The sequence below is a fragment of the Cetorhinus maximus genome, unplaced genomic scaffold (genome assembly GCF_964194155.1).
Source record: "Cetorhinus maximus unplaced genomic scaffold, sCetMax3.hap1.1 HAP1_SCAFFOLD_1226, whole genome shotgun sequence".
Classification (NCBI taxonomy): Eukaryota; Metazoa; Chordata; class Chondrichthyes; order Lamniformes; family Cetorhinidae; genus Cetorhinus; species Cetorhinus maximus.
In genome coordinates, this window is record NW_027597168.1 from 76,461 (window position 1) to 95,758 (window position 19,298).

General features: G+C 44.0%; 6 non-coding genes across 6 annotated transcripts; 5 read left to right on the plus strand and 1 right to left on the minus strand.

Moving 5' to 3' along the window:
* The first annotated feature begins 233 nt into the window (after positions 1 to 233).
* Positions 234 to 315, plus strand: trnas-aga (transfer RNA serine (anticodon AGA)). The gene has a single exon. It is a non-coding gene; the product is annotated as a tRNA-Ser (tRNA).
* A 2,934-nt stretch (positions 316 to 3,249) lies between these two features.
* trnak-uuu (transfer RNA lysine (anticodon UUU)) lies at positions 3,250 to 3,322 on the plus strand. Its single transcript has one exon. It is a non-coding gene; the product is annotated as a tRNA-Lys (tRNA).
* Positions 3,323 to 4,637: 1,315 nt separating this feature from the next.
* Positions 4,638 to 4,719, plus strand: trnas-uga (transfer RNA serine (anticodon UGA)). The gene has a single exon. It is a non-coding gene; the product is annotated as a tRNA-Ser (tRNA).
* Positions 4,720 to 6,819: 2,100 nt separating this feature from the next.
* On the plus strand, positions 6,820 to 6,901 carry trnas-uga (transfer RNA serine (anticodon UGA)). The gene has a single exon. It is a non-coding gene; the product is annotated as a tRNA-Ser (tRNA).
* Positions 6,902 to 12,038: 5,137 nt separating this feature from the next.
* On the plus strand, positions 12,039 to 12,111 carry trnat-agu (transfer RNA threonine (anticodon AGU)). Its single transcript has one exon. It is a non-coding gene; the product is annotated as a tRNA-Thr (tRNA).
* Positions 12,112 to 15,001: 2,890 nt separating this feature from the next.
* On the minus strand, positions 15,002 to 15,075 carry trnan-guu (transfer RNA asparagine (anticodon GUU)). Its single transcript has one exon. It is a non-coding gene; the product is annotated as a tRNA-Asn (tRNA).
* Positions 15,076 to 19,298: the final 4,223 nt, after the last annotated feature.

Below are 19,298 nucleotides of genomic sequence, written 5' to 3' on the forward strand. Positions count from 1 at the left end.
CATTACTTTACTGATGATGGAGAGGAGACTGATGGGGCGGTAATTGGCCGGGTTGGATCATTCTCACTCTTTCATTCACAGTTTGGTTGGGAGAACGAGGAGATACAGTATAAATTGCAGGGTTCTGGGGAAAAAGTTAGGTAATGGCAATGACAGGACCGGCAGAAAGACCGTTTTCTCTGCTGTAACTTTTATAATTTCATACAAATAATAGTGATGCAGGTGTAACAGCTGTAGTCGTGGCCGAGTGGTTAAGGCGATGGATTAGAAATCCATTGGGGTTACCCCGCGCAGGTTCGAATCCTGCCGACTACGTTTCTCATTACTTCTGGTTTTAACTGGGCACAGAGAGAATTAATTATCGTTTGAATCGAGGAAAAGCGCTCCAAACATATCCGTGATCTCTCATTTCCATTCATTTGTCAGCCTTCTGCAAATCTCCAGTGGGAAATGGAAAAAACAAACTGAGCCAATTTGGTGACATGATTTCATTCTGGCATTTGTCCCTCCTTCGGCCTCTGTCACTCTCGGTGTTTTTCTCTGTGTGGGTCAATGTGGTTCAGTTCCCCGAACACAAACTGTATTCACATTAGTTGTGCAACTTCACATTTCAATATTACAGCGAAAGATATCAGGATGAAAGAGGGAAGAGGAGTTTATCTCTTTCTATCCATGGGCTACAACAACAACTTATATTTTTAAAGCTCTTTTTACCTAATGAAACGTCACAAGGCGTTTCCCAGGAGCATTATATAACCAAGTGTGACACCGAGCCTCATATTCGGTCAGGTGACTAAAAGTTGGGTCAAAGGGTGAGGCTTTAAGAACTGTTGTAAAGGAGGAAAGTATCGATTTCACGTTCCGGCTAAAAGCAACGGTCATTCTCATTGGCTGAAGACGTCACTTGTGTTCACACGATAGAGGCCATTTGGCCAAAGAAACTTGCTTCTGGTGTAAGATATCTGGAATGGAAAAATGCCATAAGCAACCTATATGTGTCCAAATGCTGTGTTAGTGGTTAAAATGCCGCAAATTTACCAGCACAACTTGCGTTCGATTCCTGGTTAGGGAGTTGAAACTTATTCCTCCTGGGCGAGCTGATCAAATCAATGTGATTGATTTGCTGGTTGAAAATAACACCGTTTACCTCTGCCAGAATTGTTGGAGTGAGAGTGGAATTTTCACATCAGAGCTGGAAAAGTCACAAGGGCAAAACTCGGGAATAAATCCTGATTCGGAATGAGGGGGTGAAAATAAAAGAGAAGGGCTGTGATAGGTTACAAAGCACTGACTATAGAGCTGGTGGTGCGAGGCAGTATATTATTCCTCTATTACCCATGTCATATGCAGGTCTAATTTCCTGATTTATGCCTTGCCCAACATTATCACTACAGTTTGGTGGCCTATAAACAACTTCCACCAATGTTTGCTGTTTCTTAGCTCCACCCAAACTGATTCTACATCTTGACCCTTCAATCTAAGACCCTCTCTCACCGATGTACTGATCTCGCTCCTTATTAACAGCGCGACCCCGCCTCGTTTTCCTTTTTGCCCAGTCTTCCGAAATGACTGACATCTTTGATTATTCAGATCAACCAATTACACTGTTGTTTGGAAGCAGTACACAGGGCCGAATGGCCTCTTTCCTTGTTGTAACTTTCTGTCATGTTATGTTTCCTAACACCACGGTTAAGATGAACTTTCTTGTCTTCCATGTGATGCTTTCAATTTAAGACAATAAGCAAATTCAGCGAGTTTCCTTATCATTTCTAGCACAGAATTTGGAACCGGATTCGTTGAATGACATTTAAATGGTTTCAATCGTCAGATGCAGCTCACCGAGCCCCAACAAGCACTGTGAGCATCAGCCTGTTATATACATACTTGCTGTACATCTTCTGAGCTATAAGCTGATCACAGCTCCACTTTCTGCTTATTGAAGGACATGGCAAAAATATTCACAATTTCAAATCTTAACAACGTGCACATTTGTGAATTTCTGTGTGTGTGTCAATGTGGTTCAGTCTCTCGTTTTTATTCATGTTAGTCCTGTAGCTTCATATTAAGATGGTACAGAGAGAAAAAAAAGCAGTTTTAAAAGATGCAACTGGATATTTCTTTGAGTGGAGACTGTTCAGTAACTGGACGTACGGATGTTACAAAGTGGATGATGATTGAAGTTTTCACATGATCTTATTCAGTAGCTGAAGATGCTCGAATGGCCAATTCCTGATGATAATTTTTTAATGTTCTAATTCAGTGTCAATGTTGGTGAAGACAATGTTTGTGTCTAATCTGAATGTGGTAGTGAGGCCGAGCGGGCTCAGCTGCTGGTTCAGGTTTCGATCTCGCTGCTGACTTGAGCTTCAATCTCACCGCTGCCAAACTTTCTGGTGGTTGGTTATTTGAGGCGCTTCCCAAAAATTCTCCGTGCGCTAAAGGAGCAGCTGAGCTGTGCCGTGTTGTATTTCAGTTGGAAGAATGAGGAGAGACAGTGTAAATCCCAGGGTGACTGGGAAAAGATGAGGCAATGGCACGGACTGGAAGACCTTCTTTCACTGGGACTCCCTGTATTCATTCTATTATTTTAAACAAACAACATGCAGCCTTTACCCAGTTGTTCTGGCCGAGTGCTTAAGGCGTTTTTCTACATGGTTCCAATCCTGCCAACTCCCCTTCTTCTCATTCCTGATTGACATAAACTGTCTGCAGAATAAATTGGCTGTTAAATGGAAAAAAAACCACCCAAACCCACGGTGTTTCTTACTTCTGTTCATCTACAAACATTCAATACATTTTGCCCCTGAAATGGAACAATAATTGTCCAAGTTGGTGACAACCTTGCTTTCTGTGTGTTTGTCTCTCCTTTGGCTTCCGTCACTCTCGGTGTAAGTGTCTGTGTGCGTTGCTCTGTGTGTGTTAATGTGGTTCAGTTCCCCGAGGGGCGAACACACATTCATCATCACAAACTTAACTCACATTAGTAGTGCAGCTTCATATTAAAATGTCAAAGAGAAAAATATCAGGATGAACGATGCAAGTGGAGTTTGCAATGTTTGGAAGGAGGTGCAGCTAAGAAGTGGAAGATGTGAATGATGTTATTGATGATTGAGAGGAATGCTTTGTAACCTTGGGGCTTTTGTCGCTCGATTACCTTCGACACTTTGAAATTCAGAACAAGCTGAGGCTCCAGGTGGAAAACAATATTGATCTCTCTGAATTTTTGCGTAGGAAGCAAGCACCGTGTGTGCCCGGCTGGCTCAGTCGGTAGAGCATGAGACTTTTAATCTCAGGGTCGTGGGTTCGAGCCCCACGTTGGGCGCCGGCTCTTTTTTAAAGCTTTGCTGTTTTCATGGGTGATCCCCAGCTCCCCATTCCTCCGGCAGTGTCACCGCTCAAACTGAGTCTCTTTCCATCCCACTTTGTTAATATCACAGCCGCTGGTTTCTGAGCAAAAACTGCCATTGGCTTCACTGGAAGTCGGAGAGTTCCGTATGGAGGGTTTGATACTTTCATCGCTCGCAGCCCATGTTCAATTCCCAGTCAGGGAAAACCTTATTTCTTGCCTCTGTGTGAACTGTCTAAATGCACAGGAATTCCTCGCGTAAACTCTTAAAACGTACCTGAAATTCACTGTAAGGGAGAGTGAAGTGTTTCCTGTTGGTTGGAAGAATCAGGAGAGGTAACATCACATAAAGTGTACAGTTTTAAAGGGGCTTCTTTGTTAATCAGCGAGTGGTTAGGATCTGGAATGCACGGCCTGAGAGTGTGGGGGAGGCAGATACAGTCGAGGATTTCAAAAGAGAATTGGACAGAAAATGCAGGTCTTCGGGGAAAAGTTGGGCGAGTGGGACCAGGTCAGTTATTTTCCAGAAGAGTAAGAGGCCTCCCTTTTCAGACGGAGATGAGAAGATTTTTTCTGCCGTCGAGGGCCGTTAGCCTGTGGAATTATTTTCCCCAGAAAGCAGTGGAGGCTGGGTCACTGAATTTATTCAAGGCAGAATTAGACAGCTTTTTGATCGAGAAGGGGTTATGGGGGTTTGGGGCAAACAAAAATGTGGAGTTGAGACCACAACCTGATCAGCCATGAGCTTATTGAATGGTGGAGCAGTCGCAAAGGGCCGAATGGCCTCCTCCTGCTGCTAAATCCTATATTTCAATGACCCCGGCCGAATGGCCTCTATCTGTGGTGTAACATTAGCTGTCATTATGTAATATTATGAGGGGCTCCAGGGGGAAAATGGTTCCATTCCTCCTCCTATTTGTTATGGTCTAATTCAGCGCTGATACCACTCAAGGCGATGGTTACGGTGCTTCTGTTTGCTCTGTAGGTGCGTGTCCGAGCGGCCCAAGGCCCTGAAATTCGGTTGTAGCGTTTTATGAAACGCGGGTTTTAGTGTCTTATGAAGCGTGGGTTCAAATCCCACTGCGATCGAAATTTCAAGTAGTTTGTCTTTTTCGAAAATCCATTGGGATGCGCTCGGGGCAGCTGACGCCTGCGGTGCTTTATTTTGGTAGGAAGAACGAGGAGAGACGATAAAAATTGCAGGGTGACCGGAAGTGGGTGGGGCCAAGTGCCAGCTTTTCCCACTGTAACCATTCTGCAATTTTAGCTCAAAAACATTCATGCGCCTTTAGTAGTCGTGGCCGAGTGGTTAAGGCGATGGATTTGAAATCCATTGTGGTTTCCCCACGCAGGTTCGACTCCTGCCGACTGCGCTGCTTCCCTGTTGGTCCTATCCGTTGTCTCGACAGCTAATTGCTGGTGAAATGAAATTAGAAGCTTCCAAATACTCCCGTGTTTTTTTTCCGCTTCACTTGCGCGCTCTTTCATTTCCGTTCATCTGAAAGTATTCACCAAATCGCCAGAAATGGAAGAAAACTGAGCCAAGTTGGTGACATGGGTGTTTGTCTCTCTTTAGGCCTCTGTCCCTCTCGGTGTATATGTCTGTTTGTGCTCCTCTGTGTGTGTCAGTGTGGTTTAGTTCACCGAGGGATGAACACATTTTTCCCAGCGCAAAATTTGTTCACTTTTGTTATGTACCTTCGTGGTAAATGGTACAGGGAAATGAACAGGTTTTAATGTTGCAAGATATGATTGCCACTTCCTGTGTTTATTTTTGAGTGCAGACTGCTTGTTGACTCAGTGCCCGAATGTTACACAGCGGAGGATGATTGAAATTTTCACTGAGCAACATTTAAACAGACAGTGGATTGCCCTTGTGTCCTTTTCATGTAATCAATATGTGAGAGAACCAGGAAGATAGATCATGTTTTATCTTTACACTGTCATCTGCAAACCCATCCCTTCCGGAAGCTTTGGGACTTCCATTCTCTGTCCCTGCTTTCCAGGGAAAGCTTGGGTTCATGAACTGACTGTGTCTGCATCAAGCAGCTAATTGACCTGGGAGCTGGATGGGCAGAGGGAGCTGAAGGCGAAGCAGGGACAGAAGCAGAAACAGATGCGACATGAAATTGTTTATTATTTGATGTGTGCCAGTTACTTTCAGTGATGAATGTCTGCCGTGTGCTCCCTTGTAAGGTTTACAGGACCCGCAGTGAAGAGGTTGGTGGGTTTTGGAAATTGAAATTTACACAGGAGCAGCTTGTGAGACTATTTCACCTCACTGTCGATTTCGTGTTCCAGCTCCCAGAAACCGTTGTCCTCATTGGCTGAACAATTGCCATTGAACAAGCCCTTCCTGTTCCAAGTAAACGCGCCATTTTGTAGGACAAACTTATCCCTGGTGAAGCGGGTCTGAAGAGAGGAAATGGCAAAATTGGAGTGGACGAAACATTCTGCAAGGCTTATGGACAGTGTTCGGAACGAGGAGGTGAAGGAAAAAAACACACACGGGCTGTGAAAGGTTGTTTGGTGGAGAACTGAGTAGAGGGATAGAGTGACGTGTACACAAATCTTCGAAGGTAGCAGGGCAAGCTGATCTCTCTGCTTTCTTTAAAAATAGCTCATGTGCTCCTTGGCTTCATTAATGGAGGCTTGGAGTTCAAAAGCAAACTGATGATGCTGAATCTTTGTAAATCATTTATTGAACCTCAGCTGAAATATTATGTTCACACTTTGGGAAAGATGTCAAGTCTTTGGAGAGGTTACGGGCAGTATTCACATGAACTGTGTCAGGGATAAGCTATTTCAATCATGTGGAGAGGCGGCAGAATCTGGTATTATTCTCACAGGATGGAGGAAACAGAAATGGGAATTTGGTCCAACCAGTCCGCTCCGGGGTTTATGATCCACCTCAGCCTCCTCCAATTTCCCTTCATTTAAATCTACAATTGTAACTATTTATTCCCTTCTCCCTTAAATACTTGCCTAGTTTCCTCTTAAATGTATCTGTACTATTCATTTCAACCACTCCCTGTGGCAACGGGTTCCACATTCCCACCACTCTCTGGGTAAAGAAGCTATTACACTGTTTCACCTCACTTCATGTTCATGTCTAAGACACTCGATGCTGTTATTGGCTGAACAAGTCTTCTGTGTTTGAACTAAACACGCTCCCACTGCTGGCCCTCCTCAGGGAATGTTGTTTTCTTGTTGCTGTGTGAACTGTCACAATGAACTGTCCCCGGAGTCTTTTTCCCTGGGATCGACAAAACCCATCACTTCTCTTCCTCTCTCATTCTCACTCTTTCATTCCCAGTTTGGGAGGGAGAACGAGAAGGGACAGTATAAATTGCAGGGTTATGGGGAAAAGGTTGGGTTGTGGCAGTGACAGGGCAGGAAGAAGGCCCTCTTTCTCTGCTGTAACTATTCTATGATTTCATATATGAAATATATATATTTCACTGTCCAGGTCTGTAGTCGTGGCCGAGTGGTTAAGGCGATGGATTTGAAATCCATTGGGGTTACCCCGCGCAGGTTCAAATCCTGCCGACTACGTTTTCCATTATTTCTGATTTTAACCATTGATATCAGAAACAGTAAATTGATTCGACATTTTCACAACACCTGCAGTAGCAAAGTTTGACCAGTAGGTGGCAGTGAAACCGTGATTGTTCACATCACATCAAGCAGGCGCTGTCTCAATTATTAGTGCACTTGGCACTGTCTCTGTTCAGATTAAATTAGACGCCGTTTATATTTCTATTACACTAGGACATGTCTCTTATCATATTAGCGAAGGTCATCTCTCAGTTGTTTCTATACTGGACTAGGGCACCATACCGTTGGCACTATCTCAGTCACGACTGCACTGAAGCAGGTCTTGGCTAAAGTTACAATAAGCCATGCCCCAGATGGCACTGCACTAGAGCTTGTCTCTGGTTATAGAAAACTAGAACATGTTTTTCGTTGCATTTCACAAGACCCTGCCTCAGCTATTACTCCAGTAGAACCTGCCACGTGTCTATCAAACTTGACCCTGTCTGTTAATGCTGCACCAATACATGCTTCCATTCATATCAGACTTCCCTGTTCCTGTTGTTATTGCCCTAAACCATTACTCTCTTATTGCTGTACTTGTCCATGTCTCTGTTTTTATTAATCTCGTACCTTTGCCGGTATTTAATTCACCAGACACTGCGTCAATTTATATTATAAAGAGCCCTGAATTATGTGAAGCTCCACTAGACCCTGTATCAGTTTTCTTACACTGGATCCGGTCTGTCTTATCACTACACTAGACTGGTTCGTATTACACAAGATCCTGTCTCAATTATTACTGCACTCTGCACTGTCTCACTTATATTCCACTAGATCGCGGCCCTGCTTATAATACACTGAATCATATCTGCACTTATATTCCGCTAGACCATATTTCAGAACAAGTTACATTAGACTCTGTATCAGCCTGTATCACACTCGAGCTGTTCTGCCTTTTTAATTAAAATGGATCCTGCCTTTGCAGAGACTTTGTCTTTGTACCTCTGTCTCTGCTTCTATTCCACTCTCCCTGTCTCTGTTTTTACTCCACGAAATAATGTCTGTCTCTCTTACACTGGAGGCAGTCTCGGTTATTACGGCCTTAAACTCTCTCTAGGAAGCAATTATTCTATGTCCTGTGCCTGTAATGACTACCCTATTTCTCTTGATATTGATCCAGGCCCTGTATCAGTAACTACTGCACTAGACCCGTCTCCGATATTACAGCAGTAGTCCTTGTCTATGTTAATATAGCACTCGTCCCCGTCTTTGCTTAAGTAACATTAGATGCTGTTTCTATTATTACTGCGCTAGTAATCTCTCTGCTTAAATTGCTCTAGGTCCTGTCTCAGTAATTACCACACCAGGCTCTATCTCTGTTGTTACTGCACTAGCCTATGTCTCTATAAGGTGGACGTCGAGCTCGAAATGGGCCTCTGACTTTGGCCTAAAACTAGAGGTTTCCCATTGACTCTTTGTTCTGCGCAGCTCCTGATAATCATTTTCATTACAGCCACAGAATTACATTTGAGACATCGCCTGTTCTGTATGTGTGTGTGAAAACAAATCATGCTGCATCATTCCACAAGGATAAACGAATTATCTTCACCAGAATGTTTCCGTTTGTTTTTATTCTCTCTTATTCAAACTGTAACTACAGATCGCCTAATACCGTAAATATTCGTCAGTGGTATATTCTGTTGTGTGCTCTTGTTAAGAAATTCATGTCCTACCAACTATTTCTTTGGTAAGACGGGCACGGAGAATGCTGCGGAGAGTAATTCACCTATTGAATCCCCAAACTCGCCCAGCACCTACAAGGCTCAATTCAGACGTCTCCACTTGCTTGGGTGAGCGCGGCTCCAGCAACACACTGTTGGCTCCAGCTCGACACCATCCAGCACAAAGTAGCCCACTTGTTGACACCTCACCTATCACCTTCGCCATTCACTCCCTCCACCACCGACGCACAGTAGCAGTAGTGTGTACCATCTAGAAGATGCACTGTAGGAACTCATCAAGGCTCCTTCGACTGCACTTTCCAAACCCACGACCACTACCATTTAGAAGGTCAATGGCAGCAGATGGATGGGAACACTACCACCTGGTACAGTAAGTCCCCATAATAAATGGAAAGGGGAACAGGATAACGTTCCACGTGGATTATATTTGATCGGCTGGAGATGTCTGAGAGGGAGGACAGGGAGTTAAAAGATGTGACATGAAAGCGCCAGAACTTGATGTGTGTCAGTTGCTTTCTGTGATGAATGTCTGCCGCGGTAATGTGGGAGATTTCACTGCCGACTGTTTACACTGACACAAATATCACTCCTGGCTAATCAATCACAACTGCCCTTTGAAAGCAGCGCGCCAGGCCGAATGGCCTCTTTCTTTGCTGGAACTGTCTATAATTTTATCTTTTCCAGCATCACGGTTGCTTCTTTCACTATCATTCCAACATTTTATTGCACACTATTGGGGAATGTACTTTCTTACATTCTATCCAACGCTTTTGAAGTCAAGACACTGAGCAATTTCAGGGGGTTTTCTTGTTATTTCTGGCACGGAATTTGGAATCAGATCAGTTGAACGACAGTTTATTGGTGCCAATCCTCCACTGAGCTCACCCCTTAAAAAGAATGGGTGCCATTCGCTGAAGATGTCGTTTGAGTTCTAGTTAAACACAAAATTCTGTAGGAAAAAATTGTCTCTGGTGAAATTGTCTGAAGAAATGACAAATGTGGCTCAGATAAAGCACGTTGCAAGACTTATAGACAGCTGTCCTCGTGATTTAGAGGTGAGGATTCGGCCCTTGTGCTGCCGCGGTTCAGGATCGTTTCCTGGTCAGAGAATGAAGATTTATTGATCTGGTACAAACTGTTAAAACAGGCCTGATTTACTTATTGATTGAAAACCAAAACGCACAACAGCTCCGCCCGAATCAGAGGAGTAAGAGTTGAAGTTTCACATCAGAGCTGCAAATGTCACACGTGGAAAAACTTCGAGAAGAAATCCAGTTCCTAATGTCCGAGGGATATGAGTTTGGGCTATTTGTATTTACAAATTATCTCTCTCCAGCGTCCATTTCCTTAAACACTCGATCATAAGGACCCGGTGAATGTCTGTTTAAATGTTGCTCGGTGAAAATTTCAATCACCTTCCACTTTGTAACATAGACACTTAGTAACTGAGCAGTTTCCACTCAAAAAAAATACAGAAAAAAATTCCCCTTCAATCTTTTAAATTTATTTTTATTTTCTCTCTACGATTTTAATATGAAGCCACACAACTAAGGTGAATGAAGTATGGATTGTGAAAAATGGGGAACGGAACTACATTGACACAGACAGAGGAACACACACAGACATATACACCGAGAGTGACAGAGGCCTGAGGAGAGACAAACACCCAGAAAGAAAGGATGTCACCAACTGGCTCAGTTTGTTCCATTTGTGACTGCAGATTTCGTGAATCCATACAGATTAATTTAAATAAGAAAGCGCGGGTGTTTTTGTTATATTCTATTTACCTGATAATTAATCCTGTTGGTACCTGGTTAAAATCGGGAATAATAAGAGCCGCAGTCAGCAGGATTGCAACCTACATTGGGAAGGCCCGATAGATCTTGAAACCATCGCTTCAAACACTCGTACACGACTAACAGCACATCCATAGTCCATGCACACTCATATCAAATCAGAGATGGTGACAAAATAAGTCACTCGGCCCATTGTGTCCGTGCTGGCTCTCTGGAAGAGCAACTCAACCAATTCCACACACCCTCCTTTCCCCCACAGCAATTTGTATTTGTATTGCCTCTCCCCGTTCTTCCAAACAAAATCAAGGACCGCAATCCGCACGCTCTCCCCACCCCCCGCCACCCGCCCGGCATTAAACTGGAGTTGCCTCTTGTCCACCCAAACAGAATTCCTAAAGTGCCAGAAAGGGGGAAGCATCTGAAGGTTTGGCAGCCGCGGGATTCGGACCCATTCCGCCAGAGACTGGAACCTGAATCCAGCTCTGCCGTTTGTAGAGCACATTGAATCAGATTGTAGATATCAGCACAGAAATAGCAAGGGTATCTTGATAAGAAAAAATGTGTTGTTTTAAATTCGCTATGAAATCAATTGCATAAATCAATTATGTTTATGTCAAAAAGTATATATAGAACCGCAGCAGCGAAAGCGCCAATTCCTAATCACCTCTGCACCAGAGAAACTGTTTGCAAACCTCACAACCGGCTGATCTGTGCTACCTGTGCCTTTTATTCTCATTCCAGTCCTCGCTCACCAGAGACACGTTTCCCCCACAAAATTACATGTTTATATCGAACACAAACGACTTCCTCAGCCAATGACAACAGCGATTGCTGTTAGCTGGAACATCATTCATTGTCACACAGTTCCGGGCTGTCACTGGGTCCTTCAGTAGCAAACAAAATAAAATAAATAACAAAAATTGCCACCTCTGCTGTCACCCAGCGAGTTCCAACTGATACTTGTTTTTTTGTGAAAAGAGGAGTTAGTCCGAATCCCAGCGCTGCCACAGTTTCAGTCACATTCCCCCTTTCAGGCACTTTAGGAAGTTCCTTTAGGTGAGCAAGAGGAGATTCTGGTTTAATGCTCCTTTATTTTGACAGGAAGAACGGGGAGAGGCAATACAAATATAAATGGCTGCGGGGGAAATTCGAGTGTGTGGAATCGGGTGAGTTGTTCTTCCAAAGAGCCAGCACAGGCGCGATGGGCCGAGTGACTTACTTTTTCGCCATCTCTGATTTGATTAGAACACCTTTGAACTCGGAGGAGCTGTTGGTCATAACTCAATGTTTAAGGTGATGGATTTGAAATCCACTGGTGTCTCCCCCTGTCGGTTTGAATCCTGCTGACTACAGTTCCCATTATTCCTCATTTCAACCACATGTCACCAACTTCATCCCTGCGGCTCCTGTGAAACTGACAAGGCGACACATGGCAGAAATTCATCACTGAAAGTAACTGACACGCATCAAATTCTGCCACTTTCATGTCGCATCTTTTAACTTCCTGTTCTCCCTCTCAGACATTTCCAGGTCTATCAAATGTCATCTGCCTGAAATGTCATCCTGGTCCTCGTCCACTGAATATGGTTGACTTTCCGGGCATTTGATTGAGCAGTTGGCTCCATAGCTCAGTGGTTAGAGCACTGGTCTAGTAGACCAGGGGTCGCGAGTTCAACTCTTGCTGGAGCCTGTGGTTTAGCTGATGAAACCAAGTTCCGTGGGAAAATGGGCGATTGGTTGGACAATGCTGCAAAACAATATTGATCCTTGAAAAGGTGCCGTTCCCAGAACTACACACAGTCCTCCAGGTTCGATCTAAGCAGGGCTTCGTGTATCTGCAGTAAGCCTCTTTTGCATAACAGCCTCTGTAACAGGTTGTACAGCAAGAGGAATTAGATTGTAGATATCGAATAAGGAGTACTCTTTATTGTAATTATTTCTTTTTATTTCGAAGACCATATATGAATCCCCAGCACAACTCTCCATATAATTGGGTCAGGGAAACTTTGTTAATTTTCACACACTGAGCATGGACACTGCAGAAGCTCCTGCACCTCTTTCAATATTGGTTTTCTTCAATCAGAGTTTTCAAAAGGGAATTGGGCAATTATTTGAAATGGAAAATAAAACTGCAGGGTTATGAAGGAAGAGAATGACATTGGAACTAAGTGGAAGAAAGCACACACCCGATGGGTCGAAAGGCCTCCTAATGAGCTGTGTAAATTTACAATTAGATCAATTTCTCTGCAGCATTCCAAAATGTCCCACTCCAATTCAATACCTGTAAAACAGGATCTTGCAGTGCAGCATGTCTACACAGTTTGACATTCCATACAAGTCCCTTTGGCTTTTTCTCACAACTTGTTTCTGTGGTGTAGTGACCTGGCCAGCGATGTCCATATCCTATAAATGATTAGAGAAAAAATTAGTGGTTTCACGTTCACTTCACATGTGCTAGGTCGCTGGTTCGAAAACTGACGGAAACATTATTAAAATTGAGCCATTTAATTGTGAGAAGTTGCACAATTCCCGTTTGTTGCCAAATAATAGCTGAATACATTATCTCACAGCCATGTGACATTGGCACTTCCCCAGGCTTTGACTGATTTTCTCCAAAAGGCATGGTTGTAAGAAAGAGACAATAAGTCAGACGAATTGCAATAAGATAGTTCACACGTGTGTGAAGTGTTGAATAACCTGTTGATGTGCTGTGTCATTTTATGATTCTAATGTCAAGTCAATTTCTCTGCCGCATGGTTATGTTTTTCAGCCGAATTGTACTTCCACAAAACAGGGTTCGGAAGTGCAGTAAGACTGCATGGTTTGATATTCTAAGTCAGTCCATGTGGTTCTGCCCATTGTTTCTGTAGTGCAATGGTTACTACGTACACGCAAAAGGTCCCCTGTCTGGAAATGGGTAGAAACATTATCGAGATTTACACATCTAAGTGTGAGGGAAAGTTTCATAATTCACATTTGTTGTTGAATATTAATTGAATATAGTATCTCACCGCCACATTAAATCTGCCCTTCGCCAAGCCGCAAAAAGCCACCCCCCCGCCCCCAACAACCCCCCCCCCCCTCCCCGCTCCAAAATCAAGAGGGATGAAACTGACTAGGCACAAAAACTAGCAGTTTCTTTAGTTGACAACAGAAATTAATGAGTTTACAAATGCAAATTCACAGTTAATTACTGACTGAAAGATGACGACCGGTGTGATCCAAAGACTAGCGTCATCCTAAAGATAGATGCAACTGATACAATGATTGAACATGAGGGAGTGGGAGAGATGGTAGAAAATCACTTTGTATCGCGCTTCATCATGGATCTTCATTCTTTCATGAGCATCGCTGGCCAGCATTTGTTGCCCATCCTGAATTGCCCTTCAACTGTGTAACTTGTTAAAGCATTTCAGAGGGCAGTTGAGAATCAACCACATCCATTGTGCGTCTGGAGTCACATGCAGGTCAGACCAGGTAAGGACGGCCGATTGAATTCCCTAAAGGACTGGTGAACCACATGGGTTTGTATGGCAATCAATGATAGTTTCATAGTCATCATGACTGAGGAAATACTGAGGACATGTCTGATCAGAATAAACATCTTTTGAAAGTTCACCATGAAAGGAATTGCATAAATAGCTTATGCTTGTATCGAAAACTGGAGAAGGAACCCTAGTCCAACTCTTAATTTCATTGGGTAAGGGAACTATTCATTAAGGCAAAGTGCATGGATTCTGCAGAAACTCCTTCTACAAAGGGGAATTTGGCAATGGTTGAAAGGGAGAAAATTCTGATCCATGGAAAGAGAGAAGGAAGTTGGGATTAATTGGCAAGATGTTTGTAAAAAGCTGGTATAAATAAAATGTGCGGAAGGTCCTCTTGCCGCGCTGTGCCATTTGATGATGACATTGTTGATCAGTCTGTCTCCAGCATTTCTAATGAGAACAGCCGAATTCAATTTCTTCAAAACAAAGACCCAAAGTGCTGCTGCATGACGTCACCGTTTAACATTCCAGACATCTCCATTGGGATCCAGGCAGGGAAATGGTTCTGTAACCTTGTGGTTACCCCGCTCATTTCGCGTGTGCAAATTACTCCATTCGATGCTCGTGAAAAACATTGTCACCCAACTGTGTGGAAAAGTTGCATCGATCCCATTCCTGTTTGTTGTTGAATGTGATCTGAATGCTACATCTTGCAGCCACATTAGATTCGCTCTTCAGCATTTCTGAAGATAACATTCAGCAAAATAAGAATATGTTTCTGCTGGCAGCGGGTGATTGGAGAGTATGGGGCTGGAATATTGCTACTTTTTCCTGTCTCAGTTACCGTGGAGCGACTAATTGATGGGTTTGTTTCAATCCAATTGCCTCATAGATCTGTATTAAATTAGATGGGGGTACATGATCGTTCATTTTCTTTGTCATATCAGAAATGAATGTCCATAAACAAAGCTTGATGTGGGAGCCGAGTTTGCAACTTGTGGGTGGGGGTGGGAGGATTTTCTTGTGGTTTCAGAGGCCCGAAACAAACCAGAGCGTTAATGAGTAATGACGGGGAGAAAACAGTGACAGCTTCGTCCCTGAGTGGTCTCGAACCACCAACCTTTCAGTTAACAGCCGAACGCGCTGACCAATTGCGCCACAGAGACGTGACGAGGTACCATATCCTCTATAAAATATCCTAAACCAATGGCTCAGCGAGTGAAAGCTTCAGATTGCCGCGACTGGAGTGACAATTATTCTTTCTCAGTTTTACTCTTCCCAAATAAAAGAGTGGGACATTCATTGTGGATACATGAAAACAGTCTGATCCCACCCACTGCAGACACATCCATGTCACCGGGAACCAGCTCTCGTACAACCGGTGCCGTCTCTCTTTGAGTCTTTCGCTGTCTTGTCTGTTACCAAGTATTCTGATTGTCCTGAAGCCGATATTAGGTTTGAATTCCTGATGTGCAGTAACGAGAATCCTTTCAAAGTCTCAGATCAGTTAATTTCACTGAGAACATCAGAGTCAATGTTCCAGCGTCTTAAAGAAGGGAAAGGTGCCTTGACTGTCTCTGGTCAGTCGAACAGTTCACCCTTCATTCTCCTCTGATTCCGGTTCACAAAGAGTTTCTAAAGATTCACAAAGCTGGAGACTGGGTTTTCTGGTTTGGTTCCTTCTCCATTTTCCTACCTGCCAACTGACAATATTTTCCAAAATCTCGTCTCAATCCTCCGCCTTGCATCTTGTCCAGGGATGAGGAAATTCAGTTTTGTGGAGAGATTATAGAGACCGGGCTTGTTCTCTTTAGAGCAATGTCGGTTAAATGGAGAATTCATGGAGCGGCTCAAAATGATGGGGGTGGGGGGCAACGGGGATGGGGCGGTTTGATGGAGCAGATAGGGAGAGACTGTTTCCACTGACGGGGGTCACTAGCCAGAGGACTGGAATTTAAGATAATTAAAGAAAGACAGACTTGCATTTAGTGTAGTGGTTATTACGTTTGCCTAACAAGTGGTTCGAAATCGGGCAGAAAAATTACCACAATCTGTTCAATCACGTTTGCTGAATATAGTACCTTCCAGCCCTGCCTTCTGGTCAATGCTTATAGCGCTTTTCCCGACCAGCGGGCGTCTCAGAGCGCTTTCCAGGCAATGAAGGACATTTTGAAGTGTCGCCATTGTTGTGATATAGAAAACGCGGCAGCCAATTAGCGCTCAGCAAACTCTCACAACCAGCAACGTCATCATGAGCGGATGATGTGTTTTTGTGACGTTGACTGACGGATGAACAGGACACGTGGCTGTGAGACACTGTATTCCCTTAATATTTAGCATCAAACGTGTAGTTTTGGATATTTGCTTCCCATTAAATTAACATATTTTGATCATATTTCTGCCCAGTTTCAAAGCGGGGACCTTTCACATGTGATAACCACTCCACTACAGAACAATACCTGACAGAGCCAGAGGCACCTACACATCATATTAAACTGTGAGGTCCTGCAGCAGCACTTTGGGTCTTTGATTTACGGAAATGGAATTCAGGTGGCAGATTTAGAAATGCTGTCGTCAAATTAATCTGATAATGTTATCATAAAATGACATAGCACGTGAGGAGACCATTCAGCCCTTCTAATCAATAACAACTTTTTACAATGTTCTTTCCAATTAGTCTCAATTTCGTTTTCTTTCTACATAACCATGATGTTTGACACTTTCAATTCATTTTCGAATTCCTTTTTGAAAACTCTGAGTGAAGAAAAACAATATTGAAAGAGGTGCAGGAGCTTCTGCCGTGTCCATGCTCAGTGTGTGAACATTAACAAAGTTCCCCTGACCCAATGACATGAAGGCTTAGGCTGGGGTTTCTTAAACAGCTTTCAAAAAAAAAATGAAGTTCATTTCAAATGGAATTTGCAAAGGAATTTTATTCTGACCAAGCATCTCCTTATTTTCCCCTGTCGATATGGACAATCTAATTCCTCTTGCTGTTCAACCTGTTACAGAGGCTGTTATAGAAAAGAGGGAAAGGTTTGCTACAGCTATACAAGGCCCTGGTTAGGTCACACCTGGAGGACTGTGTATAGTTCTGGGAACGGAACCTTATAAAGGATCAATATTTGCCTTGAAAGTTTCAGAGGAGCCGCATTGATTCCTTGGTGGGTTTTGGAAATTGGAAGCTGTACATCCGCAGTTTGTGGCACTATTTCACCTCACTGTTCACTTCGTGTTCATGTCTAACACATTCGATACTGTTATTGGTTGAACAAGTCTTCTGTGTTTGAGCTAAACGTGCTATTATTCGGCGCTCCCACTCCTGCCGCCCGGTTTTGGCCCTCCTCAAGGAATGTTGTTTTCTTGTTGCTGTGTGAACTGTCACAATGAACTGATCCTGGAGTCTCTTTCCTGTGGGATCTACAAAACCCCTCACTTCTCTTCCTTTTTCATTCTCACTCTTTGATTTCCAGTTGGGTTGGAAGCACGTGAAACAACCGCATCATGCATGGCTTAGTCAGTAGAGCAGACGGTTCTTAATTTTAGGGTCGTGGGCTCAAGCCCCAGGCTGGACAGCGCCGTTTTTTAAACTTTGCTGCTGTGATGGGTGAATCCCAGCTCCCCATTCCTCCGGCAGTGTCACCGCTCAAACTGAGTCCTTCTCCATCCTCTTTGTTAGTGTCACAGTTGCTACTGTGCGAGTGTAAACTGCCTTCGGCTTCACTGGAAGTCGGAAAGCTTTAGTGCTTTCATCCACCCCAGCCTAGATTCAATCCCCGTTTTTTTCCGCTCTGCTAACTGATACAATGGCAGGGATTCCTCGTGAAAACTGTAAAAACAATACTGAAATTTGCTCGAGGGAACTGTGAAGCGATTCATGTTGGTCAGGAGAATGAGGAGAGGCAACATCAAATAAATTGTACAATTCTAAAGGGGTTTCTCTGTTACACAGCGAGTGGTTAGGATCTGGAATGCACTATCTGAGAGTGTGGGGGAGGCAGATTCAATCCCGGATTTCAAAAGAGAATTGGACAGAAAATGCAGGTCTCTGGGGAAAAGGCGGGGGAGTGGGACCAGGTCAGTTAGTTTCCATAAGGGTAAAAGTTCTCCCTTTTCAGACGGAGATGAGGAGATTTTTTTCTCTCTCAAAGGGTCGTTGGCCTGTGGAATTATTTTCCCCAGAAAGCAGTGGAGGCTGGGTCACTGAATTTATTCAAGGCAGAATTAGACAGATTTTTGATGGACATGGGAATCAAGGCTTATGCCGGGGGCAGGAGTGGGGGGAAGCACGGTGGTGGGGGCGGAGGGGTCTCTGGTGGGGGAGTATGAAAGTGGAGTTGAGATCAGAACCGGATCAGCCATGATCTGATTGAATGCTGGAGCAGGCTGGAAGTGTTGAATGGCCTCCTCCTGTTCATTACTCCTACGTTCCTCAGGCCAGGGCCAAATGTAACCTTGTCTCTGATTCTCCAATACTATGGGGGGCTCGAGGGGCAAAATGGTTCCATTCCTGCTCCAGTTGTTCTGTTCTAATTCAGGGCTGGTCGCACTCAAAGCAATGGTTAAAGGGACATTCGCTGTGGTAAGTGTGGTTGAGTGGTTTGAGAAACTGGATTTAAATTATATTCAAATCGCACCGCTGTCAGAATTCCAGCTAATTCGCTTTCTTTCGGTCTCTTCAGTAAATCCCTCAGGATGCGCTGGGGAAAGCCGATGTCTGCAGTGCTTCAGTTTGATGGGAAGAATGAGGAGGAGCGATATAAATTGTGGGGTGACCGGAAATAGGTGAGACCGAGTCCAGTTTTCTTTGCAAGTCACAGGTCAGTGGTATGATAGACTGCTTCCCATTTACCTGAATGAGTGCATCTCCAACAACACTCACGAAGCTTGACACTGTCCAGGACAAAACAGCCCCCTTGATTGGCACAACATCCACAAACATTCTTTCCTTCCAGCACCGATGCACTGTAGCAGCAGTGTGTACCATCTACAAGATGCACTGCGGCAATTCACCAAAGATCCTTCGACAGCAATTTCCAAACCCACGACCATTACCACCTAGAAGGACAAGGGCAGCAGATAGATGGAAACACCACCACCTGGAAGTTCTCCTCCAAGTTACTCACCATCCTGACTTGGAAATATATCGCTGTTCCTTCACTATCGCTAGGTCAGAATCCTGGAATTACCTCCCTAACAGCACTGTTAGTGTATCCATACCACATGGACTGCAGTGGTTCAAGAAGGCCGCTCACCACCAACTTCTCAAGTGCAACTAGGGACGGGCAATAAATACTGGCCCAGCTAGTGAAGCCCACATCCCGTGAATGCAAAATTAAGATGGAAAAACATTTTCATCCAGAGAGTGGAGGGCGTCTGGAATTCACTG